Source organism: Pelobates fuscus, chromosome 2 (genome assembly GCF_036172605.1).
Source record: "Pelobates fuscus isolate aPelFus1 chromosome 2, aPelFus1.pri, whole genome shotgun sequence".
NCBI lineage: Eukaryota > Metazoa > Chordata > Amphibia > Anura > Pelobatidae > Pelobates > Pelobates fuscus.
This window is the reverse complement of record NC_086318.1, coordinates 23839555-23860413: the sequence shown is the minus strand read 5'-3', so window position 1 is coordinate 23860413 and position 20859 is coordinate 23839555. Positions and strand designations below refer to the sequence as shown.

Here is a 20859-nt window from a genome sequence, read left to right as displayed (position 1 = left end):
ATGTTCAAATGCAACACGATCATGTTCCCAATGCAACCTGTGGGTTTAAAGGGAAACTCCAGTGCCAGGAAAACAATCCGTTTTCCTGGCACTGCAGGTTCCCTCTCCCTCCCACCCCCCAATCGCCGGTTGCTGAAGGGGTGAAAACCCCTTCAGTAACTTACCAGAGGCAGCGACGATGTCCTTCGTCGCTGCTTCCTCCTCCGCCGCCGCTCCTCCTCTGCTTTGCGTCGGCCGGTGGTCTAGACTGATCCCGCCCACCGACCGGGGAGACCTAATGTGCATGCGCGGCAATGCCACGCATGCGCATTAGCGCTCCCCATAGGAAAGCATTTCAATGCATTTCAATGCTTTCCTATGGGGAAATGAGCGATGCTGGAGGTCCTCACACAGCGTGAGTGCGTCCAGCGACGCTCTAGCACAGGTCCAAGAATCTTCAAGGCATTAAGGAAACTTCTACCAGGAGATTGCAGAAACAGTTCATCTATTCAAAGACGATATAGATGCAGCTTTATTTTTGTTGAGGCTTGAACGCAGAACAAACAGTCAAAAAGTTTTCTTTAACAGAGATGTTCTTCCAATATAAGTAGAGAGAGCTCTAACCAAATCCAAATTGTGCCATCTCAGCTCCTCGTCTGAAGTTGGATGAGGGAACAATGCTGGAAAGATATCTTCTTGATTGAAAACTGGCACAGACTGAACTCCGAATCAAGAAACAAACAAAATGTTTGTCCATTGTCTGTCTAGTTTGTTTCATGATTTGTCCATATAGCGTTGCAGAGTTTGGGATTATGGACGAGTCGCAGATTACACCAAATTCTTTGTAACCTAATACACAAGTCTAGTTGCATTTTTTCTGTGTACATTGCAGGAGGTGTTTATATCCCCACTAAATATTTTATACAAATTTTTCTGTGTCTGGCAGGAGATGCTGGAGGCAGAGTACTTGACACATTTATAAAGTACATTTTTTTTGAGGCATCCACTACATAAAAAAATGACAGCAATAAGAAACCTGCTATTAATGTAATTGTCTTCCTTATCATCCCTTGTATCACTGACTTGAAATGGTTAATTTTTCAGCCCAAGGTGTTTCTTCCGTTTGATATTTTATTATTACCTCTCGCTTTGCAATCTTTGATTGTGTCCTCCACATAACCCTGTCACCTCCCATAGAGCATCTTGCCAAACGTGCTTCTCAAAAATGGCAAAAATACAGCAAATAATTTAACATGACACCTCACTAGTGTACGTATCATCACCTCCGCTGGCAATAAATAAGGATATGTTTTAACCTGTTTTTGCTATTGGCAAACGGTCACCAAGTAACTTCCTTTTAATCTACTCAAGCTCATCTATACTTTGTCTCTATCTCCTCTGCAATCATGCATGCTCATCTTTAGTTACTTAAAATACACAATGCAAATGTCTGTGAAAAACATCCCATAATGAACAGCCAACCTAAACATGGGGTGTGTCAAAGAATATAATTGATAAACATTTCCACTGCTGATGTAACACATCACTGTAGCTGATATTAACAAAGCCTTTCCGTACAAGAGCATTGCCTAGCCAAATCATCTTATTAAGAGAAATCAGCTTACTTTAGCTTAATGAAGCAATTTTGGTGTGTAGACCATGCCCATTCAGTCTCAGAGCTCAATTCTCTGCCATTTAGGTTTTAAATCACTTTGTTTATGAACCCTAGCCACACCTTCCTGCATGTGACTTGCACAACCTTCCTAAACACGTCCTGTAAAGCGAGATGTAATGTTTGTACTTCCTTTATTGTACAGTCTTTAATTTACTATTCATCTCCTGCACTGTTAATAACTTGCTACACCCTGCAGGATTTTCCTGTCTGTGATTAAAGTTCAATTTACAGAAAAGGAGATAAAAACGTCTAAAGTTAGTAAAAAACAAAACAAAAGCTAAAACGTCTAAGTAACATCTGATTGAAAATTAAGCCATTTTTTGTGCATTCAGTCTGTGTGAGTCACTTTAAGTGCTTTTTTACTCTAGTGTGATTCTGTCTCTTAGATGCACAGTCTAAGCATTCAAAGCATTAAACTAACTTTATGTCCAGCTTAATTAAAGGACCACTCCACACCTCAAAAGTGCTGAACTGGTGGATCATGTCGGCCAGAGGTTTCTCTCCCTTGCTGAGCTATGGGAGCATTTTGCAGACCTTCCTCTTCCATGGTTCGCCTACCTTCAAACACGACACTACTATAACACCATTACCCAACACTTCACGCCTGCTGACTGGGAGAACCCTTTAGACACAATGTTGTGCTCTTCTAACTCCACTGCCTATTCCATTTCCAATCTCTATAAGCACCTTACAATCAGGCATGGTGAAGTGGAGGACACACTTTCCGAACATAAGGAACACCAAGGCTGATCTGTATCACTGTCTGTGGGATTGCGCTCTAATCCAATCTTTTTGGATCAAGCTAAACGGTTACTTAGATAGCGGGGGCATGCCTAGCTTACGGCTTACCCCTGAATTCTTGCTTTTGGGACACGTACCAGGGCTCCCACTGCCTAACAAACGACTCCTCCTCATCATGGCAACGGTGGGACGCAGAGCCATCCAGCACATCGGGAACCAGCCACTAGCACCCACCATGGATTTATTTCTAACCAAGCTTGCTTTTGTATTTAAAATGGATTGGTTGGACACACTAACTAACAAAGAACTCCTTGCCAAAAAATGTCTCTTGACCTGAAGATCATATATACTCACCCTAGACGAATCTTTCAAGACCAAGGTGAAAACCACTTTGGCATACACAGCATGGTTCTCGGCTGAGGTGGTGGCGGGTCGAGATCCCCTTGCAGTAATTCCTTGATGGGCTTATCTCAACCTATCCCTGGACACTGGCTTACCATTGGGCTGGAAGCGGGAGGCTAAGGCAAACTGGCAATTAGTTTACTATTGTAACGGATCACCTGGCACCCCGACCGGGTACCTCCGTTAATGGATGCTCCTAGCGTTTCCTGAGGACTCCAAGCACTGCAGAAGACACCACAACCACCGAATCAGAGAAGCGTATAAATCCTCTCGAGCATATGAATGCTGTAGACAGTTGAATAGGAAACCATACGAATAGGTTTACACTCCTAGCAGTCAAACTGGAACAGCATACAATAAATCCTCCCCCAATAATGAGACGACACTTCACTTTGAGAGTTAAGCAGGAACTCTGGACTGGCTCATCCAGCCTGGCTTTTATTTCCATCTCACACATACAGGCCACACCCAGGGGGCGGCATAAAATGACCAATAGTATCACGGGTGCAACCCACACATCCCCTCCCCTTAGTGTGACACATAATCCCATTATGCATACAGTTTAAAATATACTTTTTACACAACTTTCATAACTCTAAAACCATACATCACAATTACATAAAAATACATATCCACAATCAATCCATTAAGGGGAACAACATATTAAATGGCATGAATCCGACCAGGGGTTCAAAAGTTACTAAAAGTATCTTTTGTCCCTTACTAGCCGCATGGCAAACCGGTTTAGACAGGTTTTACATAGGCCTCTATCCTGGAGACAAAGAGGAAAGTAATCCAATTATCCAGGGCTAGAAGCAGACTCCATTAACCACATGGTTACAGAAAGACATAAAACACTTTAAAATACAGAAAGTTACTTTTTATCCATAACACACAGACATTTCACATATCCCCAGATAGCTGGGATCTGAGCGCACAAAACTATCGAATAGCGCGCAGATCCTATTCACACAGTACAATTGCCATGGAGCTAAAGTCTTTCCCATAGTCTTTCATTATATGAATAGGCTCCATGGTATAGCTATCTGGGGTATCACCGCTCACACAGGGCCATAATCACTGAATAAAAGTCCATACGTTTTTAGGGGCCATAGTCTGTATTGTTACCCAAAGTCTCAATATGTCCCCAGACAGTTCTTAAAGGGCCAGCAGCAGTACAATAAAATTCCATTCACTGTGCTTAAAGGGCCAGCAGTCGCACAATAAAATACAATATGCCCCAAATAATCCAGGGGCCATAGTCAGCAGGTAGGAGGCGGGCAAACAGGCTTCTCCAGGGCCCAGTGGCGAGGTTGGTTTTGCCACAACTATGTTCTGTTTAATTTAGTTTGGTCTTTCAATTCATGCTTTGGTAGCAGAGCACTGGAACCGCAGACCTTCTTTGGTGTACCTTCTCCTGCTCTTAACTGTGAAACTGCAAACTATTGTATGTTTCATTGCCCTGAGCAGTAACAACTCATAATCCCTGATCCACGCAAGTGGTATCTCGGAAGAACTGGCAATGGCTAAGCCTGCCGGACACCTACATCTAAAGGTAACTGTCTAAGCTCAACCTCTTACTTATTAACAATGACCTATTTGGTTTGGTAACTCTTATTTGTTTTGTTTTGGTTGTTTTCTGTTTTGTTTATGTTGAGAAAACCGCAAAATAGTGAATGTAACTTACCGAATAACCGCTTAAAAGCATAAATGATAATGTCACTCGTGTTATATTCTTGTACCATGCATTCACAATAGAAATGGTTTTGAAGAGTAAAAAAGTGCTGAACTGCTTTATGGGTGAGGAGTAACCTAGTTTAACCCCAGTTTATAAAAGTGCTGATTTCTCTGTGAAATCTGCACTTTTATTAATTAACTAGGGAACTCCCCCCTGGCTGTCAATCAAACAGCCAGGGACTCCTTCCTACCCAGGAGAGCTAAGGGAAGTGGCAGGCATGCTCTAATTGAGCGTGATTGCCTCCCTCTCCGTCACAGACCTCAGACCAGCTCCTCTGTTGCAGACGGGTATGCGTGAGCAGGCGCGCACATGGCGCGCACATGCACGTAATTACCTAGTCAGAGGCTTGTCAATGAGAAGCCCCTGATTGGTTATTTTCCTGTAAAGAGGAAAAAAGGGGAGGGCTTGCAAAGTCTGCAGTTCATAAGATCTGCAGCCTTTGCAAACTCTTTTATACCCCCCAATGAATACATGCATTAAAATTCATGCATGAATGCATTGGGGGTATATATCTACTAAACAGTGATTTTTAAAAAAAATAAATTTTTACCAGGTGGCAGTAGAGTGCTCCTTTAGGTAATTTTGTTGTATATATGTTGTTCCTGCAGCCTTGGAAGGAGAAACTGAACTGTTTGCAGCCAATGTGAACTAGAAAAAATTTAATTACTGAATCTATTTGACACTCAGTATGCAAAGTATGCTGATACATCCAATGTATTCCGTGCTTCTCTATTTATTTAATGCAACCTATCTTCATAATAATCTGCAATTAGCAATATTATGGTAACGCCACTCGACCTCTGTCTCCTAGGCAAATTTCTGCAGGTTCTTTGCAAAAAGTAGGTAAAATCATTTTGTGAATTAGCCTGCTACTGTATTTGTTGTGAGTAAATCCAGTTGAAATGTATTATAGTTTATATAGTTTGGTTTTGTTAAATTAATTTTGCTGATGCTGAAGAAAATTTTATCTCTACAGGCTTATTCAATAAAGTGGGAATTGTCTGGAATCCAAAGGTAATTTCAAATTTAAGGGTGAAATAGAAACATAATTGATCCGAAAAACCGGCGGGAAGCCCCATAAAAAGAAGATGGAGTCCACAGAATATTTGAAGCATCTCATCACTCCTGAGGAAGTCTGGAGGACAGACGAAACGCGTAGAGTGAGCTGTTTATTTGTCACTGTATTTTATTTATTTATTTTATTTTATTGTGTACCTGTTTTTTCCTGCTGGATATTCACTTGAGGGTTACTATACTCTACAGCGATGGAACAAACAGATTTGTACTGATGGGCCTTTTTATACCTTTTACATTGTAAGTGCAAACATTAAAAGCAAAATTTTTTACTTTAAGACAGTGCTATACTATGCCATTTTTTATCTTTTTCATGATACACTCATCATTCTTACTGTGAGGAAGACGTGAAGATCCACACATTTGATGTGCCTGAAAACCACTTCAATTTTGTGAGTGAGACCTATTATTAAGGGGCAATTTATGTTTTGACGTTAATCCCCTATGAGCGTATTTTCTTTTGTTTTATAGGTTTAGGTATTTCTTATATTTTCTGAAATAGAAACATAGAATGTGACGGCAGGTAAGAACCATTTGGCCCATCTAGTCTGCCCAATTTTCTAAATACTCTCATTAGTCCCTGGCCTTATCTTAAAGGGACACTCCAGGCACCCAGACCACTTCTGCCCATTGGAGTGGTCTGGGTGCCAACTCCCACCACCCTTAACCCTGCAAGTGTAATTATTGCAGTTTTTATAAACTGCAATAATTACCTTGCAGGGTTAAGTCCTCCTCTAGTGGCTGTCTAACTAACGTGTTGTTAGAAAACGAAAAGTGTTTTAAACGACGCTGGACGTCCTCATGCTATGCATGCATGAGAATCTCCAGCGTCGCCGGAATCCCCATAGAAAAGCATTAAATAATGCTTTCCTATCGGGAGGTCTAATGCGCGCGCGGCCATTGCTTTTATTGGGAGGAGCGTGGGCAGAGCCTGACCCAGCGCCGAGGGACATCGGCGCTGGATTCAGGTAAGTCACTGAAGGGGTTTTAACCCATTCAGCAACATGGGATGGGGGCTGGGAGGGAGAGGGACACTGCAGGATCCTGCAGTGCCAGGAAAACGGATATGTCCCTTTAACTCTAGGATAGCCTTATGCCTATCCCATGCATAATCAGCAAAAAGACATACCATACCATCTGTTAACGGTTTTGCTAGTACACCGCTAAGCTCTTTTAATAACTTTGGGTGTATTCCATCAGGCCCCATTGACTTATTTGTCTTTACTTTTGACAGTTGAAATAGAACCTCTTCCTCTGTAAACTCACATGTAGCAAATTACTAATTTGTCCTTTTTCCTAACTGAGGCCACTTTCATTGATCATTCATTCTCATCTGTAAATGCTGAACAAAAATATTCATTGAGGCAGTCAGCTAGACCTTTATCCTCTTCTACATACCTTCCTTCTTTTGTTTTTAATCTAACTAATCCTTGTTTTACTTTCCTTTTCTCATTTATGTATCTAAAAAAATGTTGTCCCCTTTTTTTACTGACTGTGCTATTTTCTCTTCTGTGTGTGCTTTGCAAGCTCTTATAACTTGCTGTTTTTTTTTATAATTACTAAAGGCTAACTTTTAGTTTTTTTACTATTTTGGCCACATCTGCAGAGTACTTCACTTGTTTTTTTATCTCACTGACAAGCCTAATGCAATTTTCTGTTGCCTTCAGCAGTGCAACTTTTAAATAATCCTACTTCTCCTGGACTCCACTTAAACTGCTCCAGTCTGATAATGACTACTGATAGCTGAACGGGAAGCCTAGGTGACTTGGAGAATTTTTCAGGCTCAGCTATTTTGGTCTTAAATTCACTTTGAATTTACTTATAATGTCTGGCAATTCTTACTCTAGTCTATAAACGTGACTGTCTGCGATGAACACAAATTGCCAACGCTGACTTTATAAAATGAAGGTAAATAACTAAATTGCTCCAAACCACACTGGATGTCAGCATGCCTTTAAGAGGTCACTAATCGTTGAGTGATTTGTCTGAAGTGGGTTTGAAGTGGAGTCAGAAAAACAGGTAGCTACAGTTACTTTGAATTACTTATTAGATTATTTAGATGTAGAGCACAAACACAAAGGGTGTTCAGACATTAACTAAATGCATTTGTATTTAATGCTTTAGTGAAGGGTACTTGAAGATAACAAAAAATAATCTTTTCTGAAAGAAGCCCTTCAAAAAGTCTCGTTAGCACTTTGCAATTACTTCCTCAGCTTTTTGTTTCCTATAATAAAATAAAGACCCATAAATAATATTATGCATTTATTATTGCTATAGCGCCAACAAATTCCATAGCACTTTGCAATATTATTGGAGTCGGAGATTTAACAATAAGTGAGACAATTACAAAAACTTACAGGAACAATATGATGAAGAGGACCCTGCTCAAACGAGCTTACAGTCTAGAGGAGATGGGGTATAAAACACAGTAGGGCAGGATATAGCAATCAAGGTAAATGTACCAGCTTTATGCTGTAACTATACAGTAACGTTTGCTATATTTTACTATTACATTGTGTCCCATGATGCAATGCTAGGCAAATAAAAGCCAGTAAAAAGCCTCACTGCGGCACAATTCTTTGATAATTGCACTCACTTTGTAGACGACTTTTTCTTACTTTTCCTTTCGAGGCCAGTGTTTCATTGAAGAACTTGTCATAATTGTTCTGCATTTATGTAGCTTTGCCTTACTTTGACAAGTGCACACATCCAAATCCTTTTTACACAGCCAGTTTGTATTCTTTAAAGAGCTAGGTAGTCGAGCATTGGAAATGTACTTGACCCTTTGAATGTCAAATGGCTTTGAGGTCCTTTGTGTTGCACAACTGCTTTGGCTCTCGAGGACTTTGACTCTGTTACATATTATATTTTTGTAGGTTTTCTATGAACACAAAATGTGCAAAGTAATCTTTACAACAACCTCTCCCAACAGCTTACATATAACAGTACTGAAAGGTGTAAGGGTATGGTTGCTGCATGAATTGCTTCCTTAAGGTTATTACATAAATATTTAGAAGTAACTGTGAAAAGGGATAATTATATATTTTTTTAAAATTGATTAATTATTTTTATTTTGTATCCTTAACTGTGAAAGTATTATCTAAAAATGTTTATTAACCGTTAACTTGTAAAACACAGACATTATGACAGCTTCGCTGGGCTGTGTCTGAACGTGAAGAAGAAGGTCTTGCTAAACCTATTAGCTAATTAGCTCTCCTACAGATGGCTCCTGGCTCTAATCGTCTTTGTGGCCATTTTAATCCTGTTCAAAGTGACCACTCAGAAAAAGATCAAATCTTGTTTTTCATGTGGATCAGCAAACATGTCTAACAGAGAAATGGTAGCTCTCCATTCTAAACCCATTCAAACAATACATTACATCCGCTTGATGAGATCTCCATGAACATTTCTTTTACTGGATAAACTCAGATGTTATTATACCATGGACGGATTGAAACATGAACATACTGAATGAAAACACATTTTTATTAATGCAGTTCTAAACCAGGTACGTATGGCTATTCATTTCTTGGTAATATCAGTAAACCATACCTGGTTATATTGCTAACAATACAAGAGACAATTCCATAATGGTTCTTTATCTCCGTTCTATTCTCATTGAGTTCCCATTGGTGGAAAAAACCATTTATCAGGAAATTGTCCTCAATAAAATGTTTATAACCTTCATTGGGATCGTCACATTTTATAGTGGTTGGCAAGAGCCTAATGAAGGTGGTTTGCAGAATTCATTTGTCTAGCTATAACAAAATAAGAATGTGTTTATGAACTAAATTTGCAATTGAAAGCTGACTCACCAATATAAGACTGTTTAAGCAGCTACACAGATTCTCATCCATCCCTGGGTCCCCCTACCGGAGGATTGAGGGTTTAGATCTATGAAATAATAGCACAAATAATTATTTGCCAAATCGCATTGATCAGAATGTTTAAAACAGATAAGTCATCATTTCTGTTGGCACAGGTGCCCTAATTTATTTCCCTTAGCCCTTTTAAAATGCAGCGTTGGCCTTGTTGTGATTTTTAGGACACTGGGGGGGTTTTTGGAAGCTTGCAAAACATTGAATTGTTTACACCTGGTTGTTTAAAGAATGTGTTTTTTTTATGAATGAATTCATTTATATTTGTTTTTACTTTAACATATTAAGGATTGGTTCAAAAACATATTTGCATAGTCCTGGCCCTAACATGTAATCGGTCCTAAAGAGGTCAAATTGAAAATCCTTCGGTGAGGTTTACAATGATGTGTAAAATTTAATCAGCCTATGTTACAGTTACATGTACAGTTCTTAGGTGGATAAATCCAAGCTCCAAGTTACTGAGGGGGTTTCCAGGTTCACAATGTTGCTGTTGGGCAGTATATAAAAAGTGCTGCCCTGCTGTTTGTAGCATGTACGTGTTATGGGAGAGAAATCCGTTCTCTAAGAGGGATAAAACTAGTCTCCTTTTACTGGTTATATAATTTCCCAGTGGCAACATATTGATTCTAAATAGAGAAAGGCAGCCCTTTTCATATACTCCCCATCAGCAGGTATAAGTGAAGTATCTTGGACTAGGAAATCATGAAAGCCATGGAGACCTGGCATTCTATAGTTGGACTTGGACACCCTTATTTGGAACTGTATGCCCACTTAAACAGGACTCCATTTTCGCCAAAACGTATTACATGTGTGTCTCTCAGGATTTAGTGTGAATTGTAATACAAGGAAAAAACTAATTAGCAAAACGTTGTCCCAAATAACTGGATTGGGTAATTTTTTAAAAACAATTCATCTAATTTGATATGTATTTGGTAGCCAATTGGACTATTAGTTTGCCACAATTGTTTTTAAATTATTAAACCCCAGTGTTCTACCATGCTGAGCCTTTCTTCTACAGTCTTAAGTTAAATTATAAAAAACAAACTAAACATAAAATTATAATATAAAAATATATACACACCCCTCTCCCAATCCCCCAGACATGAAACAATTTTCTTCCTAGAATACATCATTTAGGGAATACTCGTATTTGTGATTTTTTTTTTTTCATTTGATCTGGCACAAGTATAGACAGAACACTACTCTGACGTGTCTAAAAGGAAACTGTTATACACTGGCTGTAAAATCTATGAAAAGTTAATTGAAAATGTTTTTCTTTGATTTTGCTTTTTAAATCACTTCAAGTAGACTTTCATTCATTCACATTGCGTGGAATATGTTTATTTAAAAAGTTGATTTCAGGATTATTGTATACTAACTAGAACACCTGTGTTCACCAACATTTTTTGTCAAATAAAATATTTGTCATTTTTACAATCCTTATTTTTAATTAACCCTTGGTTTAATATATTTGGTGCAAACAATCACATAGCTCAACATCACTCCAACTCCGAAAGTTGAGTTAGATATCCAATTGACACACATATTTATTTATAAAATATTTTACCAGGAAAGATACATTGAGATCTCTCTCGTTTTCAAGTATGTCCTGGGTCCACAAAACATTGCATTGATACAGTAGGGTACAATAAAATACAAAATACATATGGTTATTTGGCTTAAAAAGTGAAACTCATTTTGTAGTTCCCAAGTTTGCACCTTAGTGAATAACTAATTACAAGATATTGCTGTTGTGACAATCAGAAGGGTAATATTACACAGTGGTGTTAGAGTTAAACACTTGTCCATGTGCGAAGGTATTCTGTTGCTGTGACAATCATTTGACCCTAATCGCCATGAACAGCTGACCTTATTAAGAAGTCTCCAATACACAGATTAGCACTGGAGGCCTGACTCAACAGGACATGGTATACACATGTAATACATTATTGTGCTGGATGATAAGTTTCAATTGGTTTATAGTGAGGTAGACAGATAAAGACCGAGTTTCGGTGGAAACATTGCTCCTATTTGTAATGGTTCCAATAAAGGGATCTCTTAACATCAAGGAGTGCTGGACATTTTGTTACTTTGCAGAGAGGTGTGAAATACCCTAAAGATACAATACAATTTCTTGCCTGTAAAAAAAAATATATATTTGTTCACTTATTACCTGCTATTATCACATGAACCCCCATTTGCTATAATTTATTTGAAACATAGGAAAATAGCTATCATATGAAACATAGGAAATATACCCTGCATAAATGTAAATTAAACAGCTACTTTGTATATTGATTGCTGTTCGGGGATTCTCTAATATTAACATTATATACATTTACACAGTTTTAGTTTTTCGGTAATTTGTTCATGCTTTGCAGAAATATTGATGGGATGAATGTTTTGTAGCGGTTATGTAATATCCCTCATCCCGCAATATATTAGACATAGTCTTAGATATTGGCATTGAAGCAGAAAAACACATTTTGTAATATGCAGTAGATATGACAAAGTGTATAAATGCAAATATGGGTATTAAAAATAAAATTAGAGGTCCACAGGCGTCACAACGTAGGGTGAAAGCAAAAAAATATATATAGTTACATAGGCGGAAAAGAGATATGTGTTCATCAAGTTCAGCCTTCATCACATTTGTTTTTTTGATGTTGATCCAAAAGAAGGCAAAACACCCAGTTTGAAGCACTTCCAATTTTTCAACAAACTAGGAAAAAAATCCTTTTTGACCCCAGAATGGCAGTCAGATTTATCCTTGGATCAAGAAGCTGTTAACCTACATTGAAAAATTATATAATTGACTATTCTGTTTTTACAAGTATGCATCGAGTTGCTGTTTAAACATCTGTTCAGACTCTAATAAAACCACTTCTTCATGCAGAGAATTCGACATCCTTACAGTTCTTACTGTAAAAGAACCTTTCTTTTGCCTTAGACTAAATCTCCTTTCTTCTAGTTTACATAAATGACCTTGTGTCCTATGTAAAACCCTGTTTGTGAATAGATTTCCAGACAATGGTTTGTATTGGCCTCGGGTATATTTGCATGATATTATCATATCCTCTCTGAGGCGCCATTTTTCCAACCTAAAAATGTTTAAAACCTTTCTCCATAGCTAAAATGTTCCATTCCTTTTATTAATTTTGTAGCCCTCCTCTGCACTCTTTTTAGAGCCACAATATTCCTCTTTAGAACAGGTGCCCTAAATTGCACAGCATATTCAAGATGTTGTCTTACCAGTGATTTATAAGGAGGCAAAATTATATTCTAATCCTGAGAATTATTGCCCCCTTTTTATACGGACCAATACCTTACTGACTGATTGACATTGCACATTGTTGCATAGTTTGTTGTCTATAACAATTCCCAAATCCTTCTCGTGTATTGTTATCCCTAATTCACTACCATTTAGGGTATAATTTACTTGTGCATTCTTTACCCCGAAGTGCATAACATTGCATTTTTTCTACATTCAATTTTATCTGCCATTTGAGTGCCCAGTCCCCCAAATATTCCCTCAAATATTTATTAAAGAACAAAAAGGAGAAAGAAAAAATAAGATGATAGATGATAGGTTGAACCGTAAATATTTTGTTTGTCCTTTTTGATCTCTGATAAATATATATATTTTTTGCCTTCACACTACATTGTGAAGCCTGTGGACTTCGAGTTTTAGTTATTCCTTGTGGGCTGCGTACACCCTTCCATAAGCTCCCACGTGTACTTGCTAGTTGTGTGCACTCTTACAAATATGGGTATTTGTAATGAACCCAACAGCATGCATCCAGAATATACAGATAATGACTCGATACAGTAAGTACTGTTACACCAAGCATCTGTACTATACAGGGCATGGCAGGCTGCTACTTATTGTTTCATTGTTACTTTATACTTTATCGCCAAAATAAAAAGCTGTTTTAAGTTTACCTACCATTCAGAGTCTTGGTCGGTTCCTGATCTACGGTGGTAACTACCAGTTAAGAAGGGGATAATAGCCCCCCCATCTACTTCGGGGGAGGCACCCTTGGAGCGATTTCTATCTAACAATCTTGTGAGTGCAATCTATCGCAGTGTGTGTTTTCTACTTAAATTGTATTACACCATGTTTAGTTTATTTCTTTATAATTAATACCAGCTGTATCCCATTTGTATTTTGTATATATCCAGGCTGCTAATAATGCCTATTAATAATAATTGCAGTATATGTAGTGTGCTCAGCACCTCATTCTCTTTCCTGTTACTGGCTGCATGATGAAGTCAGTATTATTTACATTCCTCACCTGTAATACATAGGGCAAGACCATCTTAGCTGTGGATTATTTATCTATATTGTGAAAACCATAACTAGATTATTGGGAAGGTTAAGTGGGAATTTATCGGCATGCAAATCAGACATTAGGGCAGCTCTAACACAGCAGGAAAGGCAATAAAAGGCTTCTGACCTGCTGTCTTATGATGGTTTTCTTGTGCATTTGTTCTGCATAAACTGGAGAAATGTCCCCAATATGCACAGCTCAGGCAGATAATTAGCATTACTAGATGCAGTCTTGCTGTGTAAACTGGCATTAAGCCCATACGAGAACACGTCACAAATGCTCTGCACATGGGCAACCTTAAGTGGAGCTGCAGGTTGGTCCCATGTGCATGCAAGCCTTGATGGCAAGCCCCTTTTCACGCAGGATTTCCCTTCTTTGTGGGAGATTTCGTTTTGGAAAATTAATAATTTAATGGATGACCCTGCCAATGTCCAGGTCTAAGCAGGGTCCATGAACTTTCTAATCTGAAATAAATATGTGCCAGGTCGACTGGGCTACCACTTTAATTCCTTGGTCCAGTAGACTTAAAAATAAAAATTCCACATTCTTGCTAAAGTTGTGAATTCTATGAAATTTAAAGTCAATTTTAAATTTAAGACCAAAGTAACCTTAAATGGAAACTTCTCCAAGTCAGCCAACTGTTCAGTTCAGCTATTTCGGCCCGAAGGTTAAAATTCACTTCTAAACAATTCACACTTTAGTGAATAATCCTCGTTCGTGTAATATTGCTATAATCAGTTATTTAAAGCATAAAAATTTGTGGAATAAATCTCTGCATATGTAGGTGACGATCTCTAGAAATTCACTATTCTGGAAGGGCGCATGTTGCTTATATTTTGATTCTGCGGTCATTGCTGCCGCCCAGGAGTAGTGGGAGTCTGGGCGCAGGACTTAATTTTGTGTATTTGTATTTGCCTTTGCATCACACAGCCATGTTAAAGTGCTGCCGCCATCCCATGTGATCCCTATTAAGGGTTAATAAGTATGTACGGGTTTAAAAAAATCCCCCTTTCAGTCTCATTAGAGGTTTTTTTTTACCTGAAGCTTAAAAGAAGCCAGGAATTGTTAGTGCAGGACCCACCTAAGGGGTTTTCCTTGACGTGGCAGGTGGGCTTACATCTAATGGCCATTGGAATAGTACTAAAAACCTCCATTTATTTAAATCTGCATGGGGATTTGGGATGGGGCGCAAATAACTTGTTTCTTTGTTTTTTGTGTGTTGGGGCTGATGTGTGCTATAATCACTGCAGCCGCCCAGGAGTAGTGGGAGTCTGAGCGCAGGACTTGTTTTTATGCTTATATTTGGAAGTTGTAATAGTGCTTGGGCTAGCTTTTCAGCTAAATTAACTCTTCTACATTACAATGCCCGTAAGCAATTTCTCATATATGGAACCATTCATTATATCACATTTCAAATGGTATGGAAAATGTCCATTATATGGCCAGTCATAGACTAACATCATTATGAAATCTGACTGATTTGGTTACAAAAGGGAACACCCCCCAAAAGTCCCAAATCTGGCAGGAATGCTCTTGGCAAGCACAGCAGGAGCACAAAATAATTTCAAATTAGAAAGTTTAGGGACCTTGCAGACTTATTCATTAAATTCAGGATTTGCCAAAAACCAAAATAGCTGATCTGGATATTCTCCAACCCAGCTATAGTCACAACGGACTATTTTTGCCTCAGATTATTTAATTTGTGAAAATTCAGAGTTGCCTCACATTGTGCCCTCCCACATAGTGTGTGCATGGTGGCTAAATGGAATGAGTGCGTGGTGTGTATTGGTTGAGTGTAAAGTGTGTGTGGTATGTGTTGGCTGTTTGTAATGTGTGTTTGCTGTATGTAATTTGTGTGTGGTGTGTGCTTGCTGTATGTGTGTACATTGTGTGTTGCAGTAGTACGTAATTTGTGTAGTGTATGCTGGCTGTACGTAATATGTGTGGTGTGTCCTGGCTTTATGTAGTGCGTGTGCTTTGTGTTAGCTGTATGTAGTGTCTGTGTGTGTGGTGCTCTCTTTGGCTCCTACTCCCAGTGTGTGTGTGCTGGCTGTATGTAGAGATTGTATTAACTGTATGTGGTGTGCATTTTGTGCTCTGTTTGCCCCTTCCTGTGTGTGTAGCTGGCTGTATATAGTGTGTGGCGGTCTGTTTTGTGCCCCCTGCTTAGCTTTCCTAGTGATTTTTTTGGAATCCTGGTGGTCCAATGGTGCGTCATATTCCCTAGCGGTCTAGCGGGGTTCCTGGATCCCTGGCATGCATGAGGTCTGTACAACAAAGCAAGTGCAAACCTCAGTAATTGCTCCTCACAGTCCCGGTACTCAGTGAGTCAGAATGCATGCTGACCTTTAATATAACACTTAAAATAAAAGTGGAGATCACCACCATAAAGGTAATAAACTTAGTGAAAGAGGAACTGTTCAGAAGTTTTCAGTGTCCTCAAAACAGAAATCTATTTGCGCAAAAACAATTATTTGCCCAATTGAGAGATATAAATAAGATTGTGTGCAAGAGCCTACAGGATAACGGCAGCAACACAATTACTTATTCGTATTGACATAGAGGCTAGTGTAATACACGAGTGCAGCGTCAATCTTAATAACTAGGTAATGGTGAAAGGCTGAGACCTCCTACATGGAGATCGCTAATTGCCCAAAGCTTGGTATGGCACCTAGTTAACAATGTATCAAATGCTCACATAGTTAGTAATAGGCAACCTTGAGTGGTGCCTAGTAAAAAGCCTTATATGGTACTTATACTTATGTGGGAATCGCCACCGTAAAGGTAATAAACTTAAACTTAATGTGGGGATCGCCACCATAAAGGTAATAAACCTAAGGTTATGAACATTAGTAGAAGAGGAACTGTTCAGAAGTTTTCAGTGTCCTCAATGCAGAAATCTATTTGCGCAAAAACAATTTTTTGCCCAGTAGGGAGATATAAATAAAATTGTATGCAAGTGCCTACAAGATAACGGCAGCAAAACAATTACTTATTCATATTGACATAGAGGCTAGTGTAATGCACGAGTGCAGCGTCAATCTTAATAACTAGGTAGTAGTGAAAGGCTGAGACCTCCTACATAGAGATCGCTAATCTGCCCAAAGCTTGGTATAACACCTAGTTAACAATGTATCAATGCTAACATAGTTAGTAATAGGCAACCTTGGAAGGTGCCTGGTGAAAGCCTTATATGTGAATATATGCCGGGGATCGGTCACGGTCAGCAGTAAACCCCAAAAACGACAATTATTTAAGTTTGATTTATACATAACCTTTAGTATAGTACTTAAGCTTGATGTGGGAATCGCCACCATAAAGGTAATACACTAAGTAAAAGAGGAACTGTTCAGAAGTTTTCAGTGTCCTCACTATAGAAATCTGTTGCGCAAAAACAATTATTTGCCCAATTAAATAGGCAACCTTGAATGGTGCCTAGTAAAAAGTCTTATAAGTGAATATATGCCGGGGTTCAGTCACGGTTAACAGTAAACCCCAACGACAACAATTATTAGTGCATGAAATAAAAGACTAACAACTGAGTGGGAGGGACGTATACACAGAACCGGCAGAATGGCCCATAAACGGTTTACTGTTAACCGTGACTGAACCCCGGCATATATTCACTTATAAGACTTTTTACTAGGCACCATTCAAGGTTGCCTATTTAATTGGGCAAATAATTGTTTTTGCGCAACAGATTTCTATATTGAGGACACTGAAAACTTCTGAACAGTTCCTCTTTTACTTAGTGTATTACCTTTATGGTGGCGATTCCCACATCAAGCTTAAGTACTATACTAAAGGTTATGTATTAATCAAACTTAAATAATTGTCGTTGTTGGGGTTTACTGCTGACCGTGACCGATCCCCGGCATATATTCACATATAAGGCTTTCACCAGGCACCTTCCAAGGTTGCCTATTACTAACTATGTTAGCATTGATACATTGTTAACTAGGTGTTATACCAAGCTTTGGGCAGATTAGCGATCTCTATGTAGGAGGTCTCAGCCTTTCACTACTACCTAGTTATTAAGATTGACGCTGCACTCGTGCATTACACTAGCCTCTATGTCAATATGAATAAGTAATTGTTTTGCTGCCGTTATCTTGTAGGCACTTGCATACAATTTTATTTATATCTCCCTACTGGGCAAAAAATTGTTTTTGCGCAAATAGATTTCTGCATTGAGGACACTGAAAACTTCTGAACAGTTCCTCTTCTACTAATGTTCATAACCTTAGGTTTATTACCTTTATGGTGGCGATCCCCACATTAAGTTTAAGTTTATTACCTTTACGGTGGCGATTCCCACATTAGTATAAGTACCATATAAGGCTTTTTACTAGGCACCACTCAAGGTTGCCTATTACTAACTATGTGAGCATTTGATACATTGTTAACTAGGTGCCATACCAAGCTTTGGGCAATTAGCGATCTCCATGTAGGAGGTCTCAGCCTTTCACCATTACCTAGTTATTAAGATTGACGCTGCACTCGTGTATTACACTAGCCTCTATGTCAATACGAATAAGTAATTGTGTTGCTGCCGTTATCCTGTAGGCTCTTGCACACAATCTTATTTATATCTCTCAATTGGGCAAATAATTGTTTTTGCGCAAATAGATTTCTGTTTTGAGGACATTGAAAACTTCTGAACAGTTCCTCTTTCACTAAGTTTATTACCTTTATGGTGGTGATCTCCACTTTTATTTTAAGTGTTATATTAAAGGTTATGTATTAATTAAACTAGGGCACTCAACCTCCTCTCTCCTTTGCATACTACTTTGGTAGTTCCCCTAGGGTTAACCCCTTGCCTTTGAGTGCTCCTTTCAGGCTTCCAGGTCTCTCCCGTTTTGTTCGCTCTAAGAATGCATGCTGAGAATTCTGCGGTTGCACTACACTCACTAGATAGCAATGGACCGCAAGGGAATAATCACTATCATCTGCACCTGTCGGAAATCCTGGACCTGTCTTCCTACTGCTAAATTTTTAAAAAAAATTGGTCCAAGCAAACATGGCCCGGGAGTCGTGTGATACAAATTTCACGCTCTTTTTTGTGAACCTGTACATTGCATACATTTTTCACCTTTGGCTATTCGTTTTTTGTTTAACTAAAGCGAGAATTGTGAGAATAAAGGGGGAAATTGAGAATTAAACAATTTTAAGCCAAATTAGAATGGAAAACTTGTCTGACGCTATTGTGAAGTACAATGTGAAATTCACTTTGAATTCACTTTAGTAAATAGTCCTGTAAATCACAGCCCATAAGTAAATGCCACAATATAAATTTTAATAGCTTTTTTTATTGCATTTTGGAATGATACATAATTTCCTTATACCCGATACGTATACCAGACTGCTAAACATCAAATCCTGGCTTGTAATCTATACTAAGTTTCATAGGTTTATACCTTTTATGAGACCAACACTTATAATGACCAACGTATTGACTTTGTCTTATCTCCTCATTTGCAGGAATAAAATGTGACAATGCTTATGTTACCCCCTATTATCTAACCATTAAGTATTTTCAGTGTTTTCCTGTAATAATTCTGCAGCTAAAGACAAATAACTTAAAATATGTTCACATCTTAGTCCTGATTGTTAAAATTTAAATATGTCCAGGATTTCAGGTGAGATTTGGAAGTTGAAGGACAAATAGTGCAACATTCTAAAAATTAAATTTTTATTTTAAAATGAAACCTTTTAGAAAGAAGCACAAACAATTATGTCCCCAGATCCTTTATTCCGGTACCAAATAAAAAAGGCAACGTTTCGGCCACACACAGCCTTTCTCAAAAGTCTCCTTTGGCACTTTAATGAAGGATCTGTGGAATTAATGGACCACTCTAGGCACCCAGACCACTTCAGCTTAATGAAGTGGTCTGGGTGCCAGGTCCCTCTAGGATTAACCCTTTTTTTTTTATAAACATAGCAGTTTCATAGAAACTGCTATGTTTATACTGAGGGTTAATCCAGCCTCCAAATCCTCTAGTGGCTGTCTCATTGAAAGCCGCTAGAGGCGCTTGCATGCTTCTCACTGGGTCAATCACAGTGAGAAGACGCCAGCGTCCATAGGAAAGCATTGTAAATGCTTTCCTATGCGACCGGCTGAATGCGCGCGCGGCTCCTGCCGTGCATGCGCATTCAGCCGATGACGTCGTGAGGAAGGAGGAGAGGAGGAGGAAAGCTCCCCGTCCGGCGCTGGAGAAAGGTAAGTGTTTAACCCCTTCCTCTCTCCAGAGCCCGGCGGGAGGGGGTCCCTGAGGGTGAGGGCACCCTCAGGGCACCATAGTGCCAGGAAAACGAGTATGTTTTCCTGGCACTATAGGGGTCCTTTAACCCCTTAAGGACACATGACATGTCTGACACGTCATGATTCCATTTTATTCCAGAAGTTTGGTCCTTAAGGGGTTAAAGGTTTGTGCTGGACATTGTTATTTTTCCTATATTATTGTTGGCCGGGGTGGAGCTAGGGTCTGTGTACCCTTAAAAATGAAACCTTAGCAAATGTTAGTCTGCTGAGACTATAACTTCTATCACTTTAATAGCGGACATATAATCTAGAATATAAGTATATATTTGTAAGCAATAGACCCCCCAGGGTGTTTACCTATGAGCTGTCATGAACTGTAATTCCAGTATGTAGAGCAAGCATGTCATGCTCAAAGGCTAACACGGGCCAAATAAACAAGATTTAAATTTATGTGGGCCGCAAAAAATCAAAAACTTCAGTTTTCATAGAAACATAGGTTTATTTAGAAAATTACAGTATAAAAAATGTTGCCTGACACTGGACGTCCTCACGCTCATAGGGCACCCTTCCTAAAATGAAAACACAGCCCACCCTCTCCCCTAGTTTAACACGCTGCCTCCGCACCCGAATTTAGCACACTACACAGGAAGGTTCCCCAAACCCCTCTTCCCCTACTTTGAAATGAGCCGCCGGCCCTACAGTTCCAGCCCTGCTCTTCTCTGCCTAAGCAGGCCAGACGCTCCTCTGGCACTGCGAGCATGAGGGAAGGGAGAGTGGCT

General features: G+C 39.0%; 1 protein-coding gene across 1 annotated transcript in view; it reads left to right on the top strand.

Moving 5' to 3' along the window:
• Positions 1 to 8927: 8927 nt before the first annotated feature.
• The window catches only part of RP1L1 (RP1 like 1), a 67057-nt gene continuing 55125 nt past the window's right edge, over positions 8928 to 20859 (top strand). Inside the window, exon 1 of the mRNA XM_063442011.1 lies at positions 8928 to 9117. The gene's annotated coding sequence lies outside the window, so the exon portion shown is untranslated. The remainder of the gene's footprint in view (positions 9118 to 20859) is intronic.